The sequence below is a fragment of the Archocentrus centrarchus genome, chromosome 8, assembly GCF_007364275.1.
Source record: "Archocentrus centrarchus isolate MPI-CPG fArcCen1 chromosome 8, fArcCen1, whole genome shotgun sequence".
Classification (NCBI taxonomy): domain Eukaryota; kingdom Metazoa; phylum Chordata; class Actinopteri; order Cichliformes; family Cichlidae; genus Archocentrus; species Archocentrus centrarchus.
In genome coordinates, this window is record NC_044353.1 from 535,409 (window position 1) to 561,793 (window position 26,385).

A 26,385-nucleotide genomic window follows, 5' to 3' on the forward strand; every position below is an offset into this window, starting at 1 on the left:
ATAACATGGTCAGTGACAATTTTTATTTATTTTTTTTAATTACTGAGGTTCTCTATCTAATCCACAACTCTAATCATAACATTTTCTGTCAGGTTCAAGTACTGCAGAGCCAAAACAGCCAAATTCTGAGCCAGACTACCATTAAATTTACTCCATTTATCTTGTGTTTGTACTTTCCTTCCACAGTACATATACCAACATTTATGCACCTGTCATCATTGACAGCAGTTCTTCAGAAGCTGAGGTAGAGGACTTTCCAAAGGAAGACAGGTAATTTGATATTTCAAAGTATAATAAACACATAGTTTTGTGACTCTAAGATAAAACATGTATCAAATATGTATTGTCCATTAAACATTATATATTACAGTTACTGCTGCTATTTTTGATCCAATACACTTTTGACAGGAACAAAAATGTCTAACCATTCCTCTGTAGTTGTTGCTCTGCTGATAAATGCATTCATGCAAAAGGATTCTGAAAATTCTTTGTTTACTGGGGATTGTTCTGAAGATTCATATTTTGTTTTTGAAAATTACTTAAAAGAAAAAAATATAAAAAGACAACAAATAAAACACAACTCCCAAATAATAGCAAAAAGCTTGAATGCACAAAGTGGAAAAGAGTTTAAATATTATCTTGCTTTTCGCTGCTTGATTCTACAGTGATGAACCTGATGGACTAACGGCTGCAGATGTCATCTCAAATCTGTCTCTGAAGATTAACAAAACTTCCTGTAGCAGATTCAACATTAACCGAGCTAATGTCTGGGACGGTGCCTATAGAGGCTTCAGACGCTCTACATATAGCCCCAACTCTGCCATGATGGTGAAATTCTCCGATGATGTTGGGCTGGTGGAAGAGGCTTTGGACACAGGTGGGCCTACTCGAGAATTTCTCACCCTTTTGATGGAAGCCGTAAAGACAAGAAGAATATTTGAAGGAAAAGACCACGCCAAATACCTCACATTTGATAGAAAAGGTAGTTATTTTTTTCCCACACTTTTTTTCAATACTCATAATTGCTTTATTATAATGTAATATTTTTTCCTTTAGCTGCAGAGGAAAATGAATATTTCTACGTTGGAAGAATGATCGCAGTGTCCATTGTTCATGGTGGTCCAGGGCCACGCTGTCTTTCCCCAAACTTCTTCATGTATCTTGTTGGCAAAGACAAGACATTTGAGGCTCCAATTGATGATATACCAGATGAAGAAATCAATAAGGCTCTCCTTGAGGTATTTTGTAAGGTTGGGATACTGAAGAACCTCAATAAAGGGAAAAGACATGGATTTAGTTTTGGTTATCCACTGAATGTATGATTGCAGAAAATTGTTGATTAGAGAGTGTGTTAGACTGCACTGTAAGAGTGAAGGATGTCACTTGAATGAGTCAGTCTTTTTGTTATTAGCCCAATTATATGGTTATGAACATGGCTTTCAAATGTCTCAAATTATGTAGTCATAATTTCCATTGTGAAAATATTTGAATAGTCCAAGCCCTAATAATTTTGATAGATTGTTGAATGTGAAATAAGTAAAACTAAATACATATACTGTGTTTTTGTTTTTATTTTAGATAAAGAATGCAAAATCCCTGAATGAGCTGCGAGTACTTTCTGAAAAACACTCCAGCTTGCTCCAGACTGCAGGCTGCTATCGCTTCATGAGGACACTGGAGGATAAGAAAAAGGTAGTAGCTGATTACATTCAGTGGTACTTCATCTATCGAAACCATCTTTCCATCCAGAGGTATGACGTTCGGACTATTCAGTAGTTACTTTTGTTTACTAGAATAGAATAGAATAGAATGCCTTTATTGTCATTATACAGGATGTACAAAGAGATTGGAGGGCCACTCCTGTTCAGTGCCATGTAACAGAAAATCAAACTCTCTAAAATGAAAATAAAAATATTATAAAAATATTATAATCTAGTATAATCAATATGATCATATACAGAAAATAAAGAATGTGTAAAATATACAAAAAATAGAATGTATAAAAATATATACATACATACATACATTGGTGCATCTGTACATTGTAAGAAAGTAAATATGTGTATACATATTAATTTTAATTTTTTAATTTTTTATTTATTTGGGACAATGCACATTAATAAAACAATCAATACTTAGTACAGATTGTAAATGAGCCAGATTATAGCATATTTGCTAATTTGCATCTGTAGTCCCTAGGCAGAAGGACAAACAACAGAAAACATCATGAATATACAATAGTAGTAAAAGACAACACATTGACAAACATTAAAACAATATACAAATGGAAAAAGAAAAAAGGAGAAAAAAAATAAAATAAAATAAATAAATAAATAAAAATTAGTGAAAGTGCGAACATGTCTGGGAACTTTTAATGAACTGCTTAAGGTGCTTTTTAAAAGTACTGTAAGTGGAGCATTCTCTGATGTTAGTCGGTACAGTATTCCAGAAATGACCCCCTCTGACTGACAGAACCGTTTGTCCAAAGGTTGTTTTTCTACGGGGGATCTCAAGGTCTCCTCTGGAAGAGGCTCTGGTGCCAAAACCTCGGTCAGTTCTTGATTTAATGTATGTTGAAAGTGGAACTGGAGCTAGTCCATGAAGAACTTTATAGATCAAGCAGCTATTTTTAAATTTAATAAAATTTTCAAAATTGAGCATATTGTATTTTTCCAAAATATTACACTGATGATATGATAAGGGCTTTTGATCAAGGATTTTTATAGCCTTTTTAAATAATATTTCTATTGGTTTTAAGAACGTATCTCCAGTGAGTGACCAAGATGTAATGCAATAATCTATATGTGATAATATCATTGAATGTAGAAAAACCTTAGCTGAAATAATTGTCATTGATGGTCTAATTTGTTTGAAGTTATTTAAATTAAATTTAATTATGCTTGCTGTAAGTTTTATATGTTTTTAAAAGACAGTGTGGGATCCAGTGTGACCCCAAGGTACCTGAAATCCTGCACAAGATCAAGCTCTTCGCCCCCCAGGAACACACTAGACCGCTCCAGTTTTATAGGTTTTTTTGTAAACATCATTGTAACAGTTTTTTTCTTATTCAGCAGTAAGGAGGACTGAAGGAGCCAGTGTTGTATATTCTCCAAGGCTAATGTGAGGATTGAAGATGCTTCCTGAGGACTTTTTGCAGGTGTAAAAATAACAGCATCATCAGCGTACATTTGGAAGTGGACACTTTGACACACATTTGGCAAATCATTTATATACAAAGAAAACAGGACTGGTCCCAAAATAGAGCCCTGGGGAACCCCTGCTGGACAGTCAAGGTATGACGACATTGTGCCCCTGACAGACACAGACTGTCTCCTGTTGGATAAATAAGATTCAAACCAAGCTAATGCATCTTCGGCAAAGTTAAAATAAGTCAGTTTGGACAGAAGGACCTGATGGTCCACTGTATCAAATGCCTTCTTTAAATCTAGAAAGACTGCACCAACACAGGTGGTTTTATCGAGCAGGGATTTCACTGTTTCTATAAGGACACAATTTGCTGTCTCTGTGGAATGATGCTGGCGAAACCCGAACTGCATGGGGTGCAGAAGAGAATGGTGGCTGAGATGTTTGTTCAGCAGCTTGGCAATCCATTTTTCTGCAACCTTAGAAACAACAGGGAGGATGCTAATGGGACGATAGTTAGAAATATTTGATTTGTCTCCTGATTTAAAAATTGGTGAGACTATGGCAGCCTTCCAACTTTCTGGGACAGTTGCCATTCTGATGGATAAATTTATCAGATGTGTTATTGGACAAACCAGTGCATCTTTGTGTGTTTTTAAAAAGTGTGTGTCAAGCCCGTATGCAAAAATTAAATAAAACTGGGAGTGACCATCTCACAGGACCTGTCCTGGACTCATCACATAAACATCACTGTGAAGAAGGCCAGACAGCGTCTCTACCTCCTCAGGCGGCTGAGAGACTTCAAGCTCCCACTCAAGGTGCTCAGGAACTTTTACACCTGCACCATCAAGAGCATCATGCGTGGGAGCATCACCACCTGGATGGGAAACTGCACCAAGCAGGACTTCATGGCCCTAAAAAGGGTGGTTCGTTCAGCTGAACGGACCATCAGAACCACCCTCCCCAACCTGCAGGACATTTACACCAAGCAGTGCAGGCTGAGGGCCATGAAGATCCTAAAACAGCCCAGCCACCCCGGACACTCTCTCTTCTCCCTGCTCCCATCAGGCCGGCGTTACCGCTGCCTGAGGACTAAGACGGCAAGTCAACACTGACATCTGTCCCATCCAGCAGGGATACACGGCAGGTGATGATAGACGTTGCATCTCCAGCAGCAGGGATATGCGTTGTGGCCCGCTGGGCTTCTCGTAGCCGGGTTTTCTCTGCATGTTTCCGGATGGAGCGTCGCCCCAGCGTCCTGCGAAGAAACTCAACATGATGGGGAGAGAAGAAGGGTACAGTACCGCACAAAAACCTCCTCGTAGGAATTCACGATGAAAGCACCCCCGCCTGCATAATAGAAGACTAAACCAAAGCCTCGTACATTTCCATAGTTTGTAACTTCTTTTCTTTTTAGTTTCTTCTTTTTCTTGTTTATTCCGCTTCGGTGACCCTGCGGGATAATTTTCTCTCCCAGGTCCCAACAAAAAGTATAATAATGAAGATGATGAATATTGCACTTGGTGAATGAATATTGCACTAGTGAATGAATACTGGATATTACACAATATAGGAATGTTAGATATTGTTCAGTATGAATAATATAATATTGCACAGAGATGTGGGTGTTGCACAGTTACAGTGGGTGAGTGTGTGAGTTCAGGGTGGTGATTGCTCTGGCGAAGAAACTGTTCCTGAGTCTGTTTGTTCTGGCTTTGATGCACCTGTAGCGCCTGCCAGAGGGCAGCAGGTCCAACAGGTCAAAGCCAGGGTGTGAGCTGTCTTTGATGATGTTCCTGGCACTGCTGAGGCAGCGGGAGGTGTAGATGTCCATCAGGGAGGGGAGAGGGCAGCCAACGATTCTTTGTGCTGTCTTGACTACCCTCTGAAGCCTGACTCTGTCTGCCTCAGTGCAGCTGCCGTACCATACTGTGATACAGTACGTCAGCAGGCTCTCAATGGATGAGTGGTAGAAGGTCAGCAGCAGGTTTGAGTCCAAGTTGTTCTTCCTGAGGACCCTCAGGAAGTGAAGTCGCTGCTGAGCCTTCTTGATTACAGCTGTGATGTTATCTGACCAAGAGAGATCAGCAGAGATGAGGACACCGAGAAACCTGAAGGTGTGGACCCTCTCTACACGCTCCCCGTTGATGTAGAGGGGGGCTGGGTCAGTCCTGTGCTTCCTGAAGTCGATGATGATCTCTTCGGTTTTCATGGTGTTCAGTGCCAGGTTGTTCTCTGAACACCAGGCTGTCAGCTTCAGGACCTCCTCTCTGTAAGCTGCCTCATCTCCCTTTGAGATGAATCCGACCACTGTGGTGTCGTCAGCAAATTTGACGATGAGGTTGTTATTGTGGGCCGGACTGCAGTCATGGGTGTAGAGGCAGTACAGGAGGGGGCTCAGCACACAGCCCTGTGGGGAGCCAGTGCTCAGTGTGCGGGTGGAGGAGAGATGGGGGCCAAGTCTCACAGTCTGGGGCCGGTTGGTTAAGAAGTCCTTGATCCAGGAACATGTGAGAGGGGGGAGGCCCAGGGTGTGCAGTTTGGTGGTGAGAATGTCCGGGATGATTGTGTTGAACGCTGAGCTGTAATCCACAAAGAGCATGCGAGCGTAGCTCTGCTGCTGCTCCAAGTGGCTCAACACAGAGTGGAGAGCTACAGTGATGGCGTCTTCTGTGGATCTGTTTGCACGATATGCAAACTGATGGGTGTCGAAAGTGGGGGGCAGATGGTCTTTGATGTGCTGGAGAACCAGCCTCTCAAAGCACTTCATGATTACCGGTGTGAAGGCCACAGGGCGGTAATCATTTAGGCTGGTGACAGATGACCTTTTGGGCACGGGGATGATTGTGGCTGTTTTTAGGCAGGGGGGGATGACTGCTTGGGCCAGGGAGAGGTTGAAAATCCTGGTGAGAATCAGGGTGAGCTGGTGGGCACACGCTCTGATCACCTTGCCAGGTACTCCGTCTGGTCCGGCAGCCTTCCTGGGGTTCAGTGCCAGGAGCACGCGCCGTACCTCATGCTCCTGGACAGTGAGTGGGGTGCAGGCTGGTGGGGGGGGGGCAGGACTGGAGCAGATGGGTGGTCCTGAGGCATCTCAAAGCGAGCAAAGAAACAGTTAAGTTCCTCTGCTAGTGACACACTCAGGTCTCCTGCAGTCACATCACAGCCTCTGAAGTTTGTGATGTTCTGAATGCCCTGCCACACCTCCCGTGTGTTATTGCTGGACAGATGGGACTCTAGTCTCCTCCTGTAGTCCGTTTTGGCTTTTTTAATTCCTCTTTTCAGGTCAGCTCAAGCAGCACTGTACAGAGCTCTGTCGCCTGACCTGAAGGCAGCATCATGGGTTTTGAGGAGTGAACGGACCTGGCTGTTCATCCAGGGTTTCTGGTTAGGGAAAACCCGGATGTTTTTTCTAACAGTCACATTTCCAATACAGAACTTAATGTAGTCCAGTACCGTCCCTGTGAATGTTTCTAGGTCCTCGTGTTCGAATAAGTCCCAGTCTGTGTATGCAAAGCAGTCCTGTAGGTCGGAGAGTGCGTTTTCAGGCCAGGTTGTAATGGTTTTTACAGTAGGCCTGGCTCTCCGTCTGAGGGGGGTGTATGCTGGGGTGAGCAGCAGGGAAAGATGGTCGGACTGGCCGAGGTGGGGGAGGGGTTTGGCTCTGTAAGCGTGCTTAATGTTGGAGTAAACATGGTCAAGATTGTTCTCCCCTCTTGTAGAACATTTGACATGTTGGTGGAATTTCGGGAGTACAGTCTTTAAGTTGGCCTTGTTAAAATCTCCCGCGATAATAAAAACACCGTCGGGGTGGACCCGCTGCTGTTCGTTAATGGCGTTCAGCAGGAGAGAGAGCGCCATGCTAACGTTAGCATCGGGAGCTATATACACAGCTGTGACGATCACTACTGTTAGCTCTCTGGGTAGAAAAAAAGGCCGACATCTTACAGACATGTACTCGAGGTCTGGGGAACAATGTTTGTCTATGATTGTTCCGTTGTTACACCAGTCCTCATGCACGTAAATACAGAGACCCCCTCCCCTGCTCTTACCGGAGTCCTTGGTCCGATCTCCGCGTAGCAGAGTGCGGCCTGCTACCTGCACGCTAGCCTCGGGAATGTGGGGGTTTAGCCAGGTCTCGGTGATAATCATTACACAGCAGTCACGAACATAGCGATTTCCAGCCAGCTCTAACTCTAGGTTGTCCGTTTTATTTACCATGGACCTGGCGTTGGAGAGATACAGGCTTGGCAGAGGAGGCCTGTGTGGTTGGCATTTCAGCTTCAGCATAAAGCCGGACCTGCAGCCCCGCTTCTGCTTCCTCTCCCTCCGCCATCGGCGGCGCCTTCCAGACCCGATAACAATCCACAGAGCACCCGGCGGTCTCGCTATGTCGTCTGGGATGTTATGAGTGTAGTGAAAATCACTCGATACTGATATCTTGTGCCGGTAGCCAATGTCCACAAGATCCTGGTGTGTGTAGCAGTTGTTTGCAGAGACAAATGCACCAAAACTAACAAATATGAAATACAAAAAGTACAAAAAAGAGCACCGAAAGGAAGAGCCGTGAGCCGCTGCGTCTGTGCGCGCTGCCATCTTGGTAATAATTCAATTCAATTTTATTTATATAGCGCCAAATCACAACAAACTGTCGCCTCAAGGCGCTTTGTATTGTGGGTAAAGACCCTACAATAATACAGAGAAAACCCAACAGTCAAAACGACCCCCTATGAGCAAGCACTTGGCGACAGTGGAAAGGAAAAACTCCCTTTTAACAGGAAGAAACCTCCAGCAGAACCAGGCTCAGGGAGGGGCAGTCATCTGCCGCGACCGGTTGGGCTGAGGGGAGAGAAAGACATGCTGTGGAAGAGAGCCAGAGATTAATATCAATTAATGATTAAATGCAGAGTGGAGTATAAACAAAGTAAATAAGGTGAATGAGAAACAGTGCATTATGTGAACCCCCCAGCAGACTAGGCCTATAGCAGCATAACTAAGGGATGGTTCAGGGTCACCTGATCCAGCCCTAACTATAAGCTTGATCATAAAGGAAAGTTTTAAGCCTAATCTTAAAAATAGAGAGGGTGTCTGTCTCCTGAATCCAAGCTGGAAGCTGGTTCCACAGAAGAGGCGCCTGAAAGCTGAAGGCTCTGCCTCCCATTCTACTCTTAAGTATCCTAGGAACCACAAGTAAGCCAGCAGTCTGAGAGCGAAGTGCTCTGTTGGGGTGATATGGTACTATGAGGTCTTTGAGATAAGATGGGGCCTGATTATTCAAGACCTTGTAGGTGAGGAGAAGAATTTTAAATTCTATTCTAGATTTAACAGGGAGCCAATGAAGAGAAGCCAATATGGGAGAAATCTGCTCTCTCTTTCTAGTCCCTGTCAGTACTCTAGCTGCAGCATTTTGGATCAGCTGAAGGCTTTTCAGGGAGCTTTTAGGACAGCCTGATAATAATGAATTACAATAATCCAGCCTAGAAGTAATAAATGCATGAATGAGCTTTTCAGCATCACTCTGAGAAAGGATGTTTCTAATTTTAGAAATATTGCGCAAATGCAAAAACGCGGTCCTACATATTTGTTTAATATGTGCATTGAAGGACATATCCTGGTCAAAAATGGCTCCAAGATTTCTCACAGTGTTACTGGAGGCCAAAGTAATGCCATCCAGAGTAAGTATCTGGTTAGACACCATGTTTCTAAGATTTGTGGGGCCGAGAACAAGAATTTCAGTTTGATCTGAATTTAGAAGCAGGAAATTAGAGGTCATCCAGGCCTTAATGTCTTTAAGACATTCCTGCAGTTTAACTAATTGATGTGTGTCATCTGGCTTTATTGATAGGTAAAGCTGAGTATCATCTGCATAACAATGAAAATTGATGCAGTGCTTTCTAATAATACTGCCTAAGGGAAGCATGTATAATGTAAATAAAATTGGTCCTAGCACAGAACCCTGTGGAACTCCATAATTAACCTTAGTGTGTGAAGAAGACTTCCCATTTACATGAACAAATTGGAGTCTATGAGATAAATATGATTCAAACCACTGCAGTGCAGTACCTTTAATACCTATAGCAAGCTCTAATCTCTGTAATAAAATGTTATGGTCAACAGTATCAAAAGCTGCACTGAGGTCCAACAGGACAAGAACAGAGATGAGTCCACTGTCAGAGGCTCTAAGAAGATCATTTGTAACCTTCACTAATGCTGTTTCTGTACTGTGATGAATTCTGAAACCTGACTGAAACTCTTCAAATAAACCGTTCCTCTGCAGATGATCAGTTAGCTGTTTTACAACTACTCTTTCAAGAATCTTTGAGAGAAAAGGAAGGTTGGAGATTGGCCTATAATTAGCTAAGACAGCTGGGTCAAGTGATGGCTTTTTAAGCAGAGGTTTAATTACAGCCACCTTGAAGGTCTGTGGTACACAGCCAACCAATAAAGACTGATTGATCATTTTTAAGATTGAAGCATCAATAATTGGAAAGACTTCTTTGAACAGTCTAGTAGGAATGGGATCTAACAAACATGTTGCTGGTTTGGAGGAAGTAACTATTGAAGTTAACTCAGAAAGATCAACTGGAGCCAAAGAGTCTAAACAAATACCAGCAGTGCTGAAAGCAGCCGAACATGAAGAATAATCTTTGAGATGGTTATGAATAATTTTTTCTCTAATGTCTAAAATTTTATTTGTAAAGAAATCCATGAAGTCACTACTAGTTAACGTGAAAGGAATACTCGGCTCTACAGAGCTCTGACTCTCACTAATACTGACTAGTGAACTTATTTGGTTTTCAAGATCCACTCCACCTCCCAATAATAAAAGAAAACCAATGTTATAAATGCAAGAGCTCTTTTGGGTTGGGGGGGCTGGGCTTGGCTTCTGTTTTATAGCAGGATGTGTCTTAGCTGGGTAACAATGATTGATTCTTACACAATTGCTTTTGTTTAATTGTTGAGAGTTAATTATTCTGTGGGTAAGGGAAAACAACCTTGACAAGTAACATCTAACTAATCTATTTTTTTTTTAAAATGACTTTGTTTTATAGGTTCAGAGAGGGTCTAGCGACGCTGGATTTTGTCAACGCCCTGGAACAGCATCCTTCACTCTTCTCCTCGTTCATGTGCTACACTGAGACCAGGCTGACAGTTGATGCTGTGGAGGACATCTTTCACATGCAGTTCAGTCCACCTGACAGCACCAGGCGTCAAGAGGAAACAAGAGTACTCAGCTACTGGCAAGACTATCTGCTTTATGTGGAAGGTATTAAAGTTGGTTGAAAATGTAATCAGTATTAAGCGTAAGGGCACATTTGTCAGTTTATTCCCATTAAATAATTTTTTTCCTTATTACCTCCCCAGAGAAAAATGGAAATCTGTCTTTGGAAGACATCCTTATGTTTGCTACTGGACTGAGGGAAATTCCTCCAGCAGGAATTCAGCCAAAGCCACAGCTTCTTTTTGAGGCCACCTCACACTTCCCTGTTGCAAATGTTTGTGCAAATACTATCTGAATTCCAGTGTTACACAGTTATGAGGAGTTTCAAGAATCCATGGATTATGGCATCCAGAACTCTCCTGGGTTTGGACTTCCATAAACTCCAAATCTTGTTGCTCATAAGTTTAACCTCAGCATTTATGGTTTTAATCAGAATCAGAATCAGAAGGTTTTTATTGCCATATGGGTGAACAGGTTCACAGCATTAGGAAATTGCTGCGGTACTTCGTGCTTACAGAAAAAAAAAACAAATAAGTATAAAAACTATAAGACAATATACAAGTATACAAATTGCAAATATACAGAGATATTAGAGCTTACAAAATATACAGTGCAGAGACTAATTAAAAGATAAAAGAATGTAGACTATATTCCACTAATATGTACATCAGTGCAATCAGACAGGTGCATAGACATAGGGTCATCAGCGTTTGTGGAGGGTGGTGGTAACAGTCTTAGGGTAATTGTTCATGAGTCCAACAGCAGAGGGGAAGAAACTGTTCTTATGGCGGGAGGTTCTGGTCCGTATGGACCGTAGCCTCCTGCCTGAGGGGAGAGGGTCAAAAAGTCTGTGCCCAGGGTGAGAGTGGTCGGCTGTGATCCGACCTGCACGCCCCAGTGTCCTGGAGGTGTACAGGTCCTGGAGAAACTTTTAATCAAAAGTTTCAAATTTTACATTATTTTATAACCCCCCCCCCATGTTATCAAATTTTATTTTAGCATTTTGTGATGAAACCTTTCAAGAAAGTCTCTAAACATAGTACATAAACAGGGTTTATACAGGAATCCTAGAGTTAAATTACTACCTTTTACTACCTTTTTTTACTACCTCTAAAATATTTTTACTACCAGGACGAAATCGAGCAGCAGCCTTTTTTGGGGCAGCGGTGGATTCACAGCACTAAGCCATGTAAGATGATCGCCCATCTCTCACCAAAGACAAAACTTTATCCCACTTACTTGAAGGTGTAACTCTGACCTTGTCTTGACTAAGACCTCATACACATTAATATTCCAAACACATTTCGAAAAGTGGCGCAGTGGGTAGGCACCTGTCTTGCAGCCGGTGGGTTGCCGGTTTGAGTCCCTGTGCTGCGTTGTGTCCTTGGGCAAGACACTTAAACCACATTGCTTAACAGCAGTGCCGGTCTCTGGCAGCATGACCGCAGATGCTCGTCTCTGGATCATTTCGTTGTGTGCCTTGTGCGCACAACGACAATGAGTTGAATCTATCTAAATTTGTTTTTTTAAGAATATAAACAAAATGCAATGAAATTCAAGTTTCACAAGCCGATTATTTATTTTCCAATAGAATATTGGAATACTGGTTTGCTGCTGAGATGTGACAGTGATACTTGTGCTCGTAGCTGACCTTGAGGTTGCAGTCGCAGCACTTTGTGTAGCACCAAAAGACAAAATACGGATCTGCTCAATACGTGCACGAATCCACTGCTGGTGAACGGTGGATGCTCGGTGTGATTTGATCGGCATCACACCGTTTCAGGTCAGATTTATATTTTTTCTGCACATCTTACAAAACGCCTCTCAATCATTCCCCACGACCGGCTTAACCTCTGGGGTCCGGGGTATATTTGGCCATTTTTGACTACTTTTGTTTTTAGCTTCATAGTTGACCTTAGAAACTGTTTACCTTGCCTTCTTTACCTTACCTTCTTTCATTTTGACATACTGTATTAAGACATTGGACTTACAATCACATAAAAACATAAAATCAGAGTAGAAAAAAAGTTTTTTTACTGTAAAAATCAGAAACATGCTCAATTATTTTTACAATTAAAATGCAAATATAAGTTGTAAATTTGCAAAACTTGTGTAAAAATATAGTAAATAAAGTTAAATACAACTATTCACATTAAAATGCAGGAAAGGCCTCAGGTGTTTTTGTGAACAACTATTTGCAGAGCAATCAGGACTCACATTAAGATGCTACACAAATTATTTTTGCCACCTCAAAAAACATTTTCTGTCCTCCACAAGACTGAGGGGCCCATCACAGGCAGAACCTGACAGTAATGTCTCTTTTACCACTTTTTCACCTGCTCCGCAGCAGCCAAATGCACCCAAATGCATCGTGTTACCGCATAATTTTCTGATTGGTTGATTTTTCCACCAATAGGAAAGGGGTTGTCGGGATTTTTTTTTGTTTTGTTTTTATTAGCAAGCACTTCCTGTTAGCGAAACTCACATTTTCGCCGTTTATTTCTGCACAAAACGCGCATCGTAGGTGAGGACGATATACAGAAAAAAGCATGGCGTAAATTATTGGGCATAACTCTGGTTTTATTTGGCCTATCAACGTAATTTAAAAACTGGTACATAGTTTGAAGATTCATGGCAGCAGCGTCCCGATGCTACGTCATCTAAAATTGGCGATGTCATTTTGACACGCCAGCGCGTCCGTGCACTCCGGAGGGTTAAGCCAGTCTTTGCCGGGTCATCGAGCCAAAGTTGTGAAAACTACATTTTCCCATGACGAGGCGCAAAATGACTCCGCGCATGCGCACAGCAGATCGGACAGTGGAACCGCTCGTCAACAACGTCAGCTCAGGTTCTGCTGAGTAGTTATATTTCTATACAGATCTTATAGTTAAACGAACTTAAAACAAAAAGTCTGCATCAATGGAGAAGTCAAAATATATTGAAGGGGTGATGAAAAATTTACTACCAAGGCAAATTTTGTTTACTACCTTTTACTAGCCTTAATTTGACCTCATTTAATTTACTACCTTATACTACCCCGTGGAAACCCTGATAAAGATTGGTGTCTCTCAGTAAATTAGAATATCTGGATTTGTCATTTCAAAAACACTAATCGTAATTGGCAAAATTTTAAAAAGTTTAAAATATTTATATCTTGAAAATTAGTATTTTAAAATGGAAAAAAACATTTCCTCAATATTCGAATGCACTGAGACACAGTGGTAGAATTACACAGAAAAAAAGATCAGCACTCTGAGGAAAAAAAGCTTTATTTTAATAATAATGCATTTTTCTTTTAGAGGAACACATTTGTGAAGAAATGCTCATTATTCTTAGAGTTAACAAAAATACTGATCTTGAATGCTTTTGTAAACCTGTCTTAGTTAAACAAATCTGTACCTCCATGTGCTGTTTGATGTTACATCATTAAAAGGAAAAAGTTCTTTATACAGTAGAACACATGGTCTTCTGCTTTCTTCAGGTCGAAAACCTAGCCAGTGAAAGTTTTCAGTAGTTAAACAATTTTAAACAAAAATAGTAATTCTGTAACAAATTTGTATCTAAAGGTTGTTCAAAGTTTTTTTTTTTTTTGAGAATTTGTGTCAGAGCTAATAGTAGCCACATCTAGCAGATGACTTCTGTTAGAATCCCCATTTGTTATCCTCTAAAGTTCACCCATATTTTTGAGTGATATATAATTTTCAACTGCAGTGGACCAGCTGACTGGTCGAGGAATTTCACTCTGTCTTTCCAAGTTCATTAAATGAACCTGGAGATTGTCATCACCACATAGACTGTGCTGAGCTGGCAGAATGTCATTAAACTGGTGCAGGACCTCCTGAGACACTTGGAATCCACACTCTGTGCCACCATACCTTCAGTCAGTCAGAAATGGGAACAAAGTCAGGCACTTCACCAGGAACCATCCTTTAAGACTACAAAAAAGTTCATTTAAAAGCATCTATATTTTTTGTGAAGATCAAGTCTTTTTCAGTTAAGATGCTATTTAAAAAAGTTTAAATATAACAATGAAAGTTAAAATATGGTTGTCTAAGTTTTATATTGGACCACTGTGCTAATAGAAGGTATGTGCATGATGTCATCGAACAGAGCTAATGGCAGCAGCAGTGACAAAAACATGAAACAGCTTTAGTTTCTAGTTTCAAAAACAGTACAACTGTACCTAGTGTGAGTTGACAGTAAATTGTTAAACCCTAACACCATTCTGTTTAATGAACACTAGTGATAAGGTAAAGAAAAAGGAATACACATAAGGGAAGGTCTGGTCCTCAGTCTTTTCCTATACGTACACTATTGCGTAATAAAAATTTCAGGAGACACTGACCTAAAATATATAGACTAAATACATTACCTGTGAGGAAGGTGATACATGGCTTCTGGTTTACCAGATGGACACAGGTCTGATGGTGTGATTGTTCCAGAGGTGTCTGTACTCATCAAGCTCTTTTTGCAAGACATTCATGAAGACATAGCGCAGAAGGCATTTATGCTCATGACTGCCATTGAAAAGTTGCCTCTCTCTCAGGTCAGTGAAGAGTTCAATCCAGAACTGAGTCCTAATGATAGAATCACAACATACACAAAATTTGACAAAACAATGTGTTAATGTAATTGTTGTCTTTAAAATAATTGGGTGAATTCATCCAAAGAATTCTGAACTGCAATCACTTTGGTTATAATTTTTTTTTTAAAAACTGATTCTGTTGTTCTGAAATATAGCATCACTGTACTATAAAAATCAAAAATTATAAAACTTGTAACAAAAATATCAATCCATATGTGATTCCTGCATTTACCGGCTAAGCTAAAGAAAAATTATCACATGCAAGCCTGCCCGTATAAAAATAATAGTTTGTTTCTACATGAATACTGAAACTGGTATTCTTTGACAGTTCCAATTCACACAGAACTAAGTGACACCCACAGAAGTAAGTGACACCCTCAGCACCTATTAAATGCTAAAGATGTCTTTAATTACCACTTAAAAGAGCTTGTTTGAAACACAATAATGTCTTAAAATTTTGAAAAGGTAGCAGTTTTGCTTTTTTTGCAGTTCCTATTAACACTCCTATGTGAAAGGTTTCAGAGTTGGGTTTTCTTATATTTTAGGAATATGTGTACCAAAGCATTTCTTATTGCAGCATTTTTGAGAAATGGTGCATCATCTGAGAAACGTGAAGCTACAATTTTTTTGTTGTGACTGTAATTTGACATTAAAAAAAAACAGTACATCACTGACCAGAAAGAACGTTGGACATGTTTTAGAAAGTGATGAGTGATAAGCAGCATTAAATTTCACATTTGCTGAATTTACTTTAAAAGGCACGTACCTTTGCTTTCTGAAAGAAGACCACCAACTTTCGATCCGTTGGTTTGTAGCTGAGGTGCCATACATATGACTGCGGGCTCCTGCAAATTCATCTCTATGCTCTGATCTTAATGCACAGTGAATGGCTGCCATTGTGCCATTTTCTGTGCCACAGTCCGTACGAAGGCATGTTGGAATTTGACCAAACTGTGATACACACTCCACATAATATTTTGCAATGATCCCTGGATCATTATTAGAGCTGCCACAGCTGAGCCACATGACTTTCCTTGAAAATCCATCAATACAGGCACTAATGGCAACACCAACGGGTTTCAGCTTATCATATCCATCCACATGCCACACTTGATTTGGTCCTTCTGCAAAGTATCCTCTTCAAACAAACCTGCGTTTACAGCGAAGCTGAACACCACATGGATCTAGTCTAGAGAGCGTGTGCATCACATCATTTCTTTTAACTGTCAGGTGATATTTTTGTTGCAGTGTCTGCCACATGGCTCTGTAACCCAGAAGCTGGCCTGAGCCTCTCAGTTCTTGTGCAACAATGTCACTGACAGTGTCAGTGGGAGTATAGTCTGTCCTTCTGGTCAGTCCAGCATCTTTTAGCCTCCTCTTTAATGTTCTCAGACGTATACAAATATTGTGCTTTGTTGTAAGAAAATCAAGAATCACTTCATTTACTGATGAGGTCTGTGACTGAGACTGGGTTAGAGGCTGAAGGGAAAAAGGGTCATTATTTTTTATTTTATTTTTTTATTCAATTTATTTCGAACAATCAAAATAAAATAAAAAAAAAACAACAACGAAAAATAAATAAACGTGTAGGAAAATAAAACATACATATATCCATATATGCATATATACACATATTCACCTATATAACAAATGCAAATCAAACATCAATAAATAAATAAATAAAATGACCAGCAATGTATTTTATAACAATCTCAAGGTGTTCGAAAAGGGAGCAGGAAGAAGCAATAGCTTATCTAGTCCTGTCCCCATTGCCTTTTACAAGTTCATAATTAAACTGAATTATAATATTAACCAAACATGCATACTCTAACACCAGCATGCATGGCTACACACACCTACCCATGCCAAAGTGCCCTGTGATACAATCTACCCAATCTTCTATAGATCATTTTAATGTACATGAAGCTACAATCCAATAATAACAAAAATAACAAAACATCTCATTCGTATTTATACACATTATTTATATGCTCCTTATATTTTTTCTTGAATTGTGCAATAGTTGTACTTAACTTAATTTCATCATCTAGACCATTCCACAAACGCACTCCACAAACTGATACACACATACTTTTAAGATTTGAGCGAACACATGGTTGAACAAAGTTACATTTCCCTCTTAGATCAAACCTTCCTTCTCTATTTTTAAAGAAATTTTGAATATTTATTATCAAAACAGGAATCCGCAAAAGCACTTCATAATTGTAAACAGAAAAGTACTACTGGAAGAACAAACAGGAGACATGTCAATAGTCAAGACTCAAATATTAAATCTTCTAAAAAAAAAAAAAAAAATTAAACCTGCACTGACTGACGTCTGCGGTGTATATCACTCATTAGCAAGGCAATGGATAATGCCTTAGAGAACCTAAACGTAAGTGGTGAATGCTTAAACTTTAAGGAAGACCAGCGCTCACCATTCTCTATAAAAGGTGCCAAAACGTGAATGTTGCTGCCACACGAACCACAAAAAACTCCAGTATGTCCCACCAGCTGGATTCCACAATATGGACAATACATTGTCTGGTGGAGAAACACAAAGAGGATGCCTGTGATATCAAACTACCAAATTAAAAGCTACACACATAGTTAGGTACAATTACAAGCAATTATGAGAGTATTTAAGTAATCCAATTTGTGATTACTTAACAGCCCAAATGAAGATTTTTTTCACATTTGATTTCATCTTCACATCAATAAACTAGTGATACTATTATGCACATTAATACCTTTTACTCACAGTACTTGGTATCAAGTAAAAAAAATAAAATCTAAAGCTATGTTAACATAGAGCTACAACTGTTTTTTTCTGTCTGACAAAATTATGAACTTGCAAATATCTGAAAATATGACTAGAAGCGAGAGCAAATTTTGATTGGAGTTGCATAAAGGAGGAGAAGTGATTTCTAATGTATAGATCCTTAATAATAGCTATACCCTTATTTAACCAGTGCTTAAAGACTACATCCATTGTGCCTGGTTTAAATGTTGTGTTCTGAAAAATGGGAGCATAAATGGAGAGGCTAGGGATATTCAGAACAGTCTTTATCTACTTGAGAATCCTGAGTCAATTTTTTAGCACAAAATTATCCTTAAGCTGTTGGAAAGATAAAGAGAGATTGGAAAACAGAGCAATTTTTAAATGTAGAGAAAATTTAAATTTATTCTCTCCCTGTGCTGCGTAGATATCTTTATATTCTTTTTGGGGTTATATTTTTCAGTCTGTTCAGTTTTCTCTATTCCCTGTTACATTTTCTTATCTTTTATGTCACAGTATTTGCTGTGGAACTGCTAAACAAGGGAGAGGGACCTGGCTGCAGCAAGTGGGCGCCGACATACCTCAACTCTATTCCGGAACTCCACAGGAAGTTGTTCTTCTTCGTGAGTTTATCACTGGGAAATTGCTGGAGTCACTTCCTGAGCCAAATTCCAGTCCAGTAAGGAATGCACCTCTTAGCTCTTTGCCAACCGCTATTAAAACCACAAGAAGAAAACGACCTGCTGCTGGAAATAATCTCTTGTCCTCAGTCAGGTCGCACTTGAAAGAATGCCCACTCTTAAAATGCACTTTTAAAAGGTAAGGAGAAGTAATTGACAAATTATCACGTTATGTTCACTAAGGTGTACTTCTGTGTTATCTGACCGTGTAGTTTATTGTGTAATGTCTGTTACATAATTAGCCAATTAGCCTTGCTGGGGAAATAAGCACAGAAGACAGGTGTTCTGATTAGTGCCGATTTTGTAACACGTGTTGTCACCCGTTTTAAAATAAAACGGGTATAAATCCGTATTGGTTTCAAAAGTTTTGTTTTATGTATTTCTTGCCTCAGAGTGAATATGAATAGTAATTTTACACACTAAGATATTTTAATCTGGATTTTGGTTTTGATATTAGCATTCAAGTGTATTGTAATGTAAAAGACATTGAACATAAAGATGATTCTGTAAAGGGAAATGCATTTGCTCAAAACAAATGTTTCATAAATATAACAGCGTAGAAATCGAGACCCCGCTGCCCTGTCTCATCTTTTTTATTTAGCTGCAGTTCATCATATTTGTTTGCCAACATGGTCCCTGCAGATACCGTTGCATTTTTAGTTTTCAATACATGAAAGGTGGATGCATGGATCGTTTTAATGCCGACCTTTTGCTGGGACCTTATTTCAGAACAAAATGACCAATATGACAATATGTCAGCAGTGGGAGCCGAATATATATGATTCCCTAATACAATTCTCCCCTAAATCTCATACATGTTCCAAAAAGCAGTGAGTAAAGTTTTCAAGATATGTTTCAATGTAAATGAATTATTAACTTTTTCTTTTTCTGTTCTTTTTTTTTTTTAAACAGATGCACCCATCTGTTATTTGCAAAGGAGGCAGGAGGGAGAGCGTAACCTCACATCCTCTGAGCATGGATGTCAGTTATGTCCCAGATTCACAGCGAGGAGGGCACAGGACTGCTGTGGGTTTAAAAGTTAACTAAACTGAAATTTGGACTTGTCAGTGTTTTTGAGATGGTATAAGATGCCTCATATACACAGGCAGCCACAACACAGTCCAAGGATAACTTTTGGGCAGTGTGTCTAATTTCAAACAGAAAATGTCTTTTATGTTGCAGACTCTTAGACCCCGATGAAACACTGGAATGGGTCCAGTGTCGTGTGTGCAAAGGCTGGCTGCATGCAGACTGTGCAGGAGCATCTGAGAGAGGAGTTAACTGTGGACGCAGAGATTCAAACGAAAACACGAGGTACTATGGCATTTACTAGTTAAATATGTATATGAAGTATCACACAAAGAGGATACAGATAAACTCAAACATTTGACTGACATACTTGCATTTACTTATACCTACATTTCTTCAAGAATTGCTTAGCAGTTTAAACATTTTGGAATGCAAGGTCTGACCCGGCTACAGGCGGAGGTGGTGATGGCCAGCAGGAGTCGGTTTTAACTGTTGTTTGTTGTGGTTTCTTGTTCATTCTTTAAATTGTTTCAGTTTGTGTGTTATGTGATCATAAATAAATATTTAGAATGAAGCAACACTTGTCAAACTATTTATCACTCATCAAGAACAGGATAAGAAGTCACAGCTGTGGTTCAGAGTCAAGCAGATGGAATACTGTGGGTTAGTGTACATTACCATGTGAGTGTTATCCTTGTTCTGTTTTTGGCTGAAACGTCTCAAAGTGCACAAAAGAGTAATACAATAGTGGCAATAATGTCATGACAGAGGCTAAGTGCTATGGTGTTTGGCATCAGCTGTTCACAAGATTGCCCAATTACTTTGTTTTCACATTGTAATAGCTAAGTTCAGTTTTAAAATCATTTTAAATATTAAAGGGATTTAAAGGCAACATTCAAAAGACTTTATTTAACTTTAGAAAAAATACAGTCTGATGATTTATAGCTTGTGAAATCTCCATACTACACAAAGTTGTTAACCATACTGTTATGTTAGGGGTCAGTTTGACCCATTTTACATTTTGAAGTTTGTTTTTTTAGATCAAGTAATTTTTGCTGTTTTTACGTTGGAGGTTAAAGGGATCTGAAGTGTGAAATACTATTAGTTACTTTGCAAGTGTGAGACACACTATACTGCCAATGCCTTCACTCATGTGAACCTGAGTAACATCCCATTCTTGATAAGATAAAATAAAACTTTAATGATCCCACGACGGGGAAATTTGCGCATTACAGCAGCTCAGTACAGAGAAAAAATGAAAAGGATGAGTAAGAACAAATAACTAAACTAAAACTAAAAAGAATAGAATAAAATAAAATAAAATAGCAAAAAAACTATACACATATACATAAGCACTATATACATAAATATATATATCAATGTCAATACACACATTTACATATACACACATATACACACACATCAAAAACACTATATACAGATATCAAAATATTATATACATTTGTAGCCGGTAAGGTACACAGCATACACGGTATGCATTATATGGGTGAGTGTAATAAATAAAATGTATCTGACTGTATGGATAAAGTGATGGCAGAGGAGGTAAAGTGTCCAAGTGACTCAAGACATTATGAAGTGTTATACAGTCTAACTGCTGTTGGGATGAATGACCTGTGAAAGCGCTCCTTCCTGCAGCGAGGATGTTTCAGTCTCTGACTGAAGGAGCTGCTCAGCTCACCCACGGTCTCATGCAGAGGGTGATGGGGGTTGTTCATGATGGATGTCAGCTTTGCTAACATCCTCCTCTCACCCACCACCATCACAGACTCCAGAGGACATCCCAACACAGAGCTAGACCTCCGCACCAGTTTGTCGATCCTGCTCCTGTCCCTTTGGGTGCATCCACCCCCCCAGCAGGCCACTGCGTAGAAAAGGGCAGATGCTACCACTGAGTCATAAAAGGTCTTTAACAGAGTCCTGCAGACACCAAAGGACCTCAGTCTCCTCAGCAGGTGGAGTCGACTCTGGCCCTTCTTATACAGGACGTCTGTGTTTGTAGTCCAGTCCAGCTTGTTATTGAGATGAACACCCAGGTATTTGTAGGAGACCACTGTCTCAATGTCCTTTCCCTGGATGTTCACCAGTGCTGTAGGGGGTGGCTTCCTCCTGAAGTCTATGATCATCTCCTTCGTCTTGCTGGCGTTGATTTGCAGTGCGTTGTTCTCACACCAGCCGACAAAGTCACTGATGACCCCCCTGTATTCCTGGTCGTTCCCATCTGATACGCATCCGATGATGGCCGTATCATCTGAGAACTTCTGTAGGTGGCAGTGGTCTGAATTGTACCTGAAATCTGAGGTGTACAGACTGAACAGAAAGGGTGAGAGGACAGTGCCCTGTGGTGCCCCCGTGCTGCAGACTACTACATCAGACACACAGTCATGGCACCTCACATACTGTGGTCTGTTGGTGAGGTAGTTGATGATCCATGCCGTTAGCTGACTGTCCACTCTGGCTCCCTCCATCTTCCCTCTCAACAGTGCAGGCTGGATGGTGTTGAAAGCACTGGAGAAGTCAAAGAACATGACCCTCACAGTGTTCCCCGCCTGCTCTAGGTGAGAGAGGGATCTGTGCAGCAGGTAGATGGCGGCATCGTAGGATATCATAGGATGTTGTTATGATGTTGATCCACCCTTTGCAGCTATAACAGCTTCAACTCTTCTGGGAAGGCTTTCTACAAGGTTTAGGAGAGTTTATGAAAATTTCTGACCATTCTTCCAGAAGCACATTTGTGAGTTCAGACACTGATGTTGGAGAGAAGGCCTGGCTCACAGTCTCCACTCTAATTCATTTCAAAGGTGTTTTAGTGTTGGAGTTCACTGAGCTCCTAAGAGCGTCCCCTTTGAGGGGTGAGTGAATACTTTAACAACAGTATATGTGAGATAAAACTGTCTGCAGAAAACATAATGAAGACAGGGGCAGTGGGTCATGCCCAACTCAATACAGAAAATACTTTTTGAAATGACTCATAGGGAAGGAAGATGTGTTTTGGGGGACAAGTGTAAAGAGCTGGATAAAATACATTTACATGCATATTTGAGGGTTGTTATCTTGGCTGGGGTCTATGATAGGATGAATCAACAGTCAAAATATGGGATGGAAAGACGGGCGGGGCTTTACTTTGTGCCACAATGTGTGGAGAATTTTAATATTTTTTAATATTTAAGAGTCAAGAGCTATAAGAAATAAGAGAGACAAGCTGGCAGTATTAGGAGAATGTGGGACAAGTGGAAAGAGCAACTGCCACTACCCTATAACCCAGGCCCTAATGAAATAGCAAAGAAAGAAAGGCTAGTGGCATTCACAGGTCAGTGCCCATTCAAGCAATATATGTCTTCCAAATGAGCTCAAAAGGTAATAAATAAATTAATGTTCATTTCAGGCTAAAAAAAGAAGTGCTTAAACAAATTGTATTTTCAAAAATCCAATCATCTGTATGGCTCATTTGTCTGGATTTTAAGTCACAGGGTCAATTTGACCCTGAATAAAAGAGGTGTCTCACGTTAATTTATAAAAATCACTCCATAGGGGGGAAAAAAAAATTATGTCATGTACATGCTCACCGTACATGCTCCTTGGTTCTCTGCCGGTAGCTAATCGTATTGCTGTTATCAAACTACAAAAATGGAACGCGTTGAGACCTGGAGGGGGGCAGGGTGTGAAATGCCTCATTCACATTTAAAGAGACCGCACCAAAATGAAGCGCCTCAGAACAGGGGTGAACGAGGGGTCTGTGGAACTACAATAATGAGGAATTCAGACCAAAGCATATAGTTCTACTTTATATAGACCACAAGTGAATGACTTACATATGAAAAGGAAGGAATTAAAAGCAAGATATGTGCCCTTTAAAAACGAGGCAGTAAGATAAATGGGTATATTTTTGAAAAAGATTAGTAAATTTAGGGAGGACTACCATCTCGATGTTAACACGGCCAATCAAGGAAAGACGGAGGAGTTTCCACTTGTCCATCATTGATTTAAGTTTGTCGATTAGATCCAGAAGGTTATGTTTAAAAAGGAGCTCTGGAACCCTCATAATGTTTATCCCAAGATACTCAGAATACTGGAAACTTTGAATGACAGTTTACTAGGAAAAGCAATTTCCAGACCATCTGAAAGAGGTATAAACAGACTTTGGTCCCACTTAATAGTGAAACCGGGAAACTGACCAAATCTCTTTATTAAAGTAATAAGCGGGGAAAGAGAGACTGTAACATCTTGTTTCATTTCTTACTTCCTGTCTAATTGTATTGACAGGAAGTACTGATTGTGTTACCTGTGTCTTGTTTTGGTCCCGGGCTGTATGTAGTCCTGTTTTTGTCATGGTCCCTCCTGTCCTCCAGTGCCAGCTTTACAGAGGATGTGGCCTTCTCCTGGATTTTTGTAAGGACTGACCTTTTTGAAAAATCTCTCACCCTGACTGATTCTAACAAAAAACTGGAGACTGTTGAACTCTTTTTACTAGAGTCACTTTTAATGTCAAATAAATTCAGACAGTAAATACAAGGTTCATAAAGTTCAGTGTAAATACAAACAGTAACAGCACCTGGATCTTTGTGAGGAACATCTTAAAGAAACAGAAACACATCATCAGCGTAAAGTCGAACCTCGTTACGATCAAAGGTTTCATTTTATTCCATCCCTTCACAATAACCACTTCCTCAGCCTGTTTCTGCTGGAGCACTCTTCCTGTTCTTATTCCCCACCATCACCAAGTGCTGATCAGTTTCAGTGAATTTAAATAAAAGAGCTAAAACTGTAAAAAAATAAATAATAATAATTAAAATAAATAAATATAAAAAATAAGGCTAACTTGAAGTAAAATTTCATAGTTTGACTAAAATACATAACAGAAATGTTTGGAATACAAATACTCCCATTTCCCATTCCAGAACAGCTGATCAGAGTTGGTTCAATCATCTCTGAGTATGATCACCCTTAGTTAGCACATGCGTGAGTAAGGAAAGAAAGCCATAATCAATAGAGCGATGATACCGGGATTCACCATGGCAACGGGTAGCCTCCATTTTAATCTGATGGATGGAGGATCACACGTGTCAGTTTGGAGCATGACGAGTCACTTTAATCAGCCTGACCCACTCTGACATCATCACAGACAGAATAAAAGTTTGTTATCAAATATCTCATTTCTTTATAATATCTGCTGTCATCGTGTCTGTGTAGATTCTCAGTTATCCAGGTCATAGTAGTCTCTGGAGCTTGAAAAAGGCGACTGGACTTCTTTTTGTTTCTTGAAGACGTTTCACCTCTCATCCGAAAGGCTTCTTCAGTTCTCAACCAAATGGTGGAGAGACCCAGGTATTTAAACCCCTGTGGGCGTAGTCCCCTGGAGGTGGTTATGACCCTCTATTGATCATGTGCTTGAACACATGTGCCCAGGTGTGAAGGGGGCGTGGGTCATATTTAATCAGTGGTTTCAGTTGAAACCAATTTAGGACTCCGCTCCATTGTTTCCTGTGGCCTATTGAGGTCACGGGAACAAAGGTGTGAATGGGGGTTGAGACGTCTGGGAAGGGAGCTCAGGACAGCACTGTAAGCGGGGGAAAGTTGGTGACGTAATCCACCTCCTCTGTTCAATGATGGTTGTTCACAGTGGACATAGATGGCTTCTTTCACTCCTCTTTCAAACCATCTGTTTTCCCTGTCCAAAATGTGAACATTGGCATCCTCAAAAGAGTGCCCTTTTTCCTTCAGATGCAGATGTACTGCTGAATCTTGTCCTGTCGAGGTGGCTCTTCTATGTTGTGCCATTCGTTTGTGAAGAGGCTGTTTGGTTTCACCAATGTAGAGGTCCGAGCACTCTTCACTGCACTGAACAGCATACACTACATCGCTGATCTTGTGTTTGGCGGGTTTGTCCTTGGGATGAACCAGTTTTTGTCTTAGGGTGTGACTTGGTTTGAAGTATACTGAGATGTCATGCTTGGAGAAAATTCTTCTGAGTTTCTCTGACAAGCCCGACACATATGGGATGACAATGTTGTTCCTCTTGTCCTTCCTATTCTCTGTAGTTTGTGTTTGGCCTTCATTCCTGTGCATCTTAGCTGATTTGATGAAGGCCCAGTTGGGGTAACCGCATGTTTTGAGGGCTTTCTTAATGTGTGTGTGTTCCTTATGCTTCCCTTCTGCCTTAGAGGGAACACTTTCCGCACGGTGTTGTAGGGTCCTGATCACCCCAAGTTTGTGTTCCAGAGGGTGGTGGGAGTCAAAGAGGAGATACTGGTCTGTGTGTGTGGGCTTCCGGTAAACTTCAATGTTGAGGCTTCCATCTTCCTCGATAAGCACCGCACAGTCCAGGAATGGTAACTTGTTATCTCTGGTGTCCTCCCTGGTAAAACGTATGTATTTATCCACTGAGTTAATGTGACGAGTGAAGGCTTCTACTTCTTGGGTTTTGATTTTGACCCAGGTGTCATCTACATATCTGTACCAGTGGCTAGGTGCCTTCCCTTTGAAAGAACCAAGAGCTTTACTTTCCACTTCCTCCATGTAAAGGTTGGCTACAATGGGAGACACTGGGGAGCCCATGGCACATCCATGCTTCTGTCTGTAGAATCCATCATTGTATTTAAAATATGTTGTGGTAAGGCAGAGATCTAAAAGTGCACAAATCTGATCTGGGGTGAAGCTGGTTCTGTTCAGTAAGGAATCGTCTTCCTGTAGTCGTCTTCTGACGGTCTCCACTGCCTCAGTTGTGGGTATGCAAGTGAAAAGTGAAACCACATCAAAGGACACCATGGTTTCATCTGGATCCAGTACAAGATTCTGGACCTTGTTAGTAAAATCTGTAGAGTTTTCAATGTGGTGGGGTGTGATGCCAACAAGCGGTGATAAGATGGTGGCGAGGTGTTTGGAAATGTTGTAGGTAACCGAGTTTATACTGCTGATAATGGGTCGAAGT

General features: G+C 40.4%; 1 pseudogene; it reads left to right on the top strand.

The window, feature by feature from the left end:
* The first annotated feature begins 825 nt into the window (after window positions 1-825).
* On the top strand, window positions 826-10,745 carry LOC115784232 (G2/M phase-specific E3 ubiquitin-protein ligase-like; annotated as a pseudogene).
* Window positions 10,746-26,385: the final 15,640 nt, after the last annotated feature.